Raw genomic sequence first — 5,492 nt, 5'->3', positions numbered from 1 at the left:
CACTTTATTCAGTGAGACCGTTTCATACATTTCTAACATAATTAGAATGTTTTGTTACATTTCATATTGCATCATGGGATCCCTCACCCTTCTAAATATGTCAGGGGGGGAGTTCATTTGAATACATTAATGTTTCCTCTTTGTGCTGTGGGGTTCTGTGGGTTTTGACACATATATAGTATCATATGTCCACAATTAGAGTATTAAACGTAATAGTTTCATCACTCCAAAAATTCCCCTGAGCTTCACATATTTAATTCTTCATAGTTCTCACTGAACCCCTGACTATTGCTATAGTTTTGTCTTTTCCAGAATGCCACATAATTGTAATCAATTAAAATGATTAAAGACAATAAAAATCTGCATACAGGCTTTTGCATGGATATAAGTTTTCAAATAAATTTGTTTAATGTTTAGAAATGTGATTGCTGGATCTTATGGTAAGACTATGTTTAGCTTCGTAAATAACTGCCAAAATGTTTTTTGAAGCAGCCGTATAATTGCACTACTACCAGCAATGAATCCTGTTGCTTTGTATCTTTACCAGTATTTGTATTGTTTTGTTTTTTTAATTTTTTATTTTTTTGGATGTTAACCTTCTTATAGATATGCAGTGGTATCTCATTTTCGTTATAATTTGCAGTTTTCTAATGAAAAAATGTTAGTTATTTTGATAGTTTTCAAGTTCTATATATCTTTTAGTAATGTATCAGTTCAGATTTTTTTCCACAGTTACTAATAAGATTCTTTGTTTTGTTGACTTAAAAAATTTCTTTTAATATTTTGAATACAGCTTCTTTATCAGATATGTTTTCAACATTTTATTCCATTCTTGTCTTTTGATTCTCTTAACACTATTTTACAGAGCAGAAATTTTCAATTTTAATAAAGTTCAAATTAGATTTTAAAATATTTCATATAATTTTGAAACATAACTTTAATAGTATATTATATAAGTCTATTATAATATGCTTCCTAAATCCCTAAATTCCTACAAACTAAATGGACATTTAGTTTATTTCCAAATATGTGTGCTGCTCTTATTCATAGCTCTACCATAAATCTTTGTGCATATCATGATAATTTCCCTAGAATTAATTCCTAGATGTGAAATTACTGTGTCAAAAAGAGTACAGTTTTAATAATTTTGATATATATAGTCAAATGGCTTCCACTACATTTATCTAAGCTTTCTACTCTATTAATGGATTTTGAAAAAACCTGTTTTCCTGGCAAACATGAGATGCTATATTATGCTTTTATCCATATCAACTTACTAAATAAAAAATATATCTGGTTTTATTTTCACTACCTTGATTATTGGTGATGTTAAGTATGTAGTTTTAATTATTGACATTTTTTCTTTCTGTATTTCTGTTTATGTCATGTTTCATATACCCATTTTATTCTTCAAGTACTTGTCTTTAAAATAAATTGTGCATATGGTATGTGTGTGTATGTGTGTGTGTATGTATATGTGTGTGTGTATGTATATATATATAAATATATAATGAGGGAAAAAGAGAGACAAAGATTAGAACTCCTTAGAGCAGTCTTTCTCTTAGAATTAGCCTTATATCTGGTATTTCTCAGGAATACCTAAGTTCCATGAACTTTATGATAGATACTTTCTAGCCCCAGGTAATTAAAGAGCTAGTCTACAAAAAGGCTAGAAATGCCCTAAATACATTTACTCAGCTCAGGTCTTAAAAATCCTATAATTTTAGTGTGAACTCCAAAATCCTGGATTTGGTGAAACACCAAAGATTAGATGCCTTCCTGGGTAACCTACAAAATATGGCAAATACCTCAGGGATACCATTCTTAGTTTTGAATTTAGGAATCCTATTCCTTTAATGGTCAATTTTTAAGATTCCAGTCAGAGTCTATCCATAGAGATAGCTAAAGTGTCTAAAATACAATTCCTTAGTTCTATAGTCCTTAGTATAATCCAGGGGAAATATGAGTGGACCAAGTTCATAGCACATTTAGCTCAACGAGTAAGAAAGACTCTTGCATCTTCACTAGCTATCAGCAGAGTCCCAGAAGCTGAAAATAGTATGTGAACTCAAAGATCTCAGAAGCTATACCTTAAACACAACATTTTGAGTAAAAGAAAATAAATTAATTGTATTCAGATCCTCTCCAAGCCTTGTCCGAGACAGATTTTTTAGCAGCTATTATTGACAAAGAGCAGGGCTAAGGGAATTGATAGGATTAGGATTCTGAGATTATCGTATTTCCTTTACAGTCAGTTTTCAGGAAGGTGTTCTCAAGACAGTATACTATCTTTAGCATAGAATTTGTAAGAAAAAGAACAGGCCCACCTTGGATATATTGTACATTTGGTTCCACACCACTGCAGCAAAACAAGTCACACAAATTTCTTAGTTTCCCAGTGTATATAACAATAGTCATGTGTATACTATACTGTACTTTATTAAGTGTGCAATAGCATTATATCCAAAAAATGAATGTACATACCTTATTTAAAAAACAACTTATTACTAAAAAAATGCTAACCATCATCTGAGCATTGAGTGAGTTGTAATCTTTTGGCTGAAGAGTCTTACCTTCAATTTGTAAAGAACTTATCTTCAAAAATCAACAAAACATAGCTTAATAAAACAAGATATGCCTGTATTCTAAAATTCTATTAGCTAACTTATCCCAAACCCCAACACGGCAGAGAAATTGAGATTCTATATGAAGTTTATTCCTGCGTAGAACTGGAATTTCCCAGTGGATATCCTCCATTGGGTTAGAGTTCAATTACAGCTGTTAAGACCTAGCTAGAGGGACATAGCTCAAAAGATACTTCCTATTTAAAGCCTCAGAAAGAATGTTTCCTTGGCTTAGGAAACATGGACATAGACAAATATTAGAGTGAGTTAATCGTCATGGCCTAGTCAAATATACTAAAGAATGAAGGCCAGTTAGGAGGAGTAAGACCAGATTTCAAGTACCATGTTATGAAAATCCAAAGAAATCTTCTCTAGGTACTTGGTGTGCCCAATGAAATGATAACTTTCTGTCATTGTTTAAATCCCCTCTGTAATCCTGGTAGAAAAAGGTAGTTCAGTATAACAGATTATTTGAGAGGATATTAATAAACAGATGAATTGCAAACCATGAACAGGATTGAGGAGAAGTACCTTGAACGACATTGGAGAGAAATTACCATCTCTCAGCCTAACATTCAGGGGGAGAAAGTAGTTATTGAAACTCAAAAAACAGAACTGTGTGGAGAGAGCAAGCTGAGAAGAGCTACGGACTATGGAGAGCTGGCAACGAGGGACACTGAGGGAGCCAGGAGATAAGCCCTTCCTCCTTACCTTCTTTTCTTCCTCTGATGTTCTGTCAGTGTCTCCTCTTGCTTACATTGAACTGAATACTACAAGACAAGTTGGTTAAATCAATGCAAGGTTATTAGCGTCTCTAGGCTCAGAGCAGAGTGAGAGAAGTAGAAAGGATAAAAAGTGATTCATCTTATTTCAAAAGAGAAGCTTGAGTCCAGGCTTCCAGGCGGAACTGCAATCCAACATGATAAGTAAAGGAATTAATCAGGGTAGTTTTGTGGAGAGTAATATAAGGAACTGAGAGTTATTTAAGAGCCCATTCAGAGCAAAGTCCAAAATACAAAACTAACCAGACAGTGTAGTAAATGTAATCATGAGAAAGAGTTGGCAGAAAGGCAGATTCTAAAAAGGAGACCTGTAAGAGATTAGGGTCATCTCACAGCAGAGGGAGATCTGAGGTGGGCCAGTACTGTGTGATCTCTCCTTAGACAGTTCAGCACACATAACTGTTTTTGAATCATGAGGGAAGCACAGCTGACATAAAAATGTTTAAAAATTAATTTACATTGTGTGTGTCTGGATGCAGTAAAAGGAATTCACTCATGTCCTACTGGAAACTGTGAAAATTATTAGTACCATCTGGGAAACAGTGTGTAGCCAGAGCCCTAAAATGTTCATACTCTTTGACTTAAAATAACAAGTTTTATTGGCTATTTCATATTTATTTTCAATAAAAATATATTAGCAAATAACATTGCTGTAAACATTTAACTGTGGACATTAGGAAGGGGATGCTACAGCCAGGTCGGATTGAGATTACACTGGCTATGCTGGTCTAGCAGGACTGAGGGAGAAAATGAGTGTATCTGCTACTTACAGCAGACTGTGTCCGTGAAAAAAAAATAATAATGCTAGGGCTGAGAGCTAAATAATAACCTTCAAAAAAGTTTATCGAAGAAAGGAGTCTTACGAACTGTGTGGGGATCTGAGATCCTGAGACAAAGGGATAGAATAGTCAGGAAAGACATAACTAAAGAAGAGCATATCAATGGGACAAAGGGGAAGTGGATTTGGGAAAACAGCAAAAGCAACAGTTGTTCCCAGTAGCTGACATATGACACGATGATGGGGGCAGGAGGAGATGTGAGAAAGGGTTCACTAACTGATAGGAGCCAGAGACCAGGGAGAGCTGCTGCTGAGTCAGTCAACGAGCACAGACTTCAATTTCATAAGAAGTCGTAATGGTGAATCTGGGCTACCTAGATTCTGGGAGCCTTAGAGAAATTCTCTTGTGACAAAGAGTCAAGGGATCTAATGGTTAAAGACTGGTATACCCAAAATTCATAGGTAGAAGGGAAAGAATCTGCTTGGCCCAATAACATCCTTTATTGCTTTTGGTTAATTTTGTAAATAACTTTAGAGAAACTATGTGACACTGCTCACTAAAGCCAAAGCACCTAAACTCTGACCCCTTGAGGGTGCCCTGGTCGGGATGAAACATTATAAAACTGAAGTGGTTATTTTCTCCCAAAAAAGGGAGTGGGAGATCAATTCAGGAGTTATATGTTCTCTTACTTAGACAAGCAATGGTGCAGTAGAAAGTATAAATGACTTTGGAGACAGAAAAGATCTGATGTCAAATCTCAACGGTATGATCTTAGACAAGTTAATTTATCTGAGCCTTTTCCTTAATAACAATCATAACGATAAAATAATCATGAGCGTTGTTATGAGAAGCTAATAATATTATGTATATGTGTGCCAGCTAGCTGATTTAACTATGCAGACTTGGATACAAGGACCATCTCTGAATCACTGTTATGTTAGTCATCATCATTGGTACTTCACTGTTATTTATAAATTAAGCTCTTCTTTAACAAGAAAATAAACTCACTGATTCAGAGCCAGAGAAAACTATGCAAATTTTGTGTCTATGTATGTTTGTCTACAGATAAGGACACTATTTTATTAATCTCTTGGCAGCTATCAAACTCCAGTGATGGACACAGGGGCACTTCATCATCAGTTCTTATGGGAATTAAGAGAAAAGAATAATATGCACTGTAGAACTTCTGCTCAGAACTTTGTTACAATACCTACAAAAAGAGTATCTGTGGAATCTAAAATATGGCAAAAAGAAGCCTGAGGCTCATAATCAAAGTACAGAGAGAAACATTTCATCATGGCTCATAG

Source organism: Pteropus vampyrus, unplaced genomic scaffold (assembly GCF_000151845.1).
Source record: "Pteropus vampyrus isolate Shadow unplaced genomic scaffold, Pvam_2.0 Scaffold123, whole genome shotgun sequence".
Lineage (NCBI taxonomy): Eukaryota > Metazoa > Chordata > Mammalia > Chiroptera > Pteropodidae > Pteropus > Pteropus vampyrus.
Note: the sequence above shows the minus strand (reverse complement) of the source record.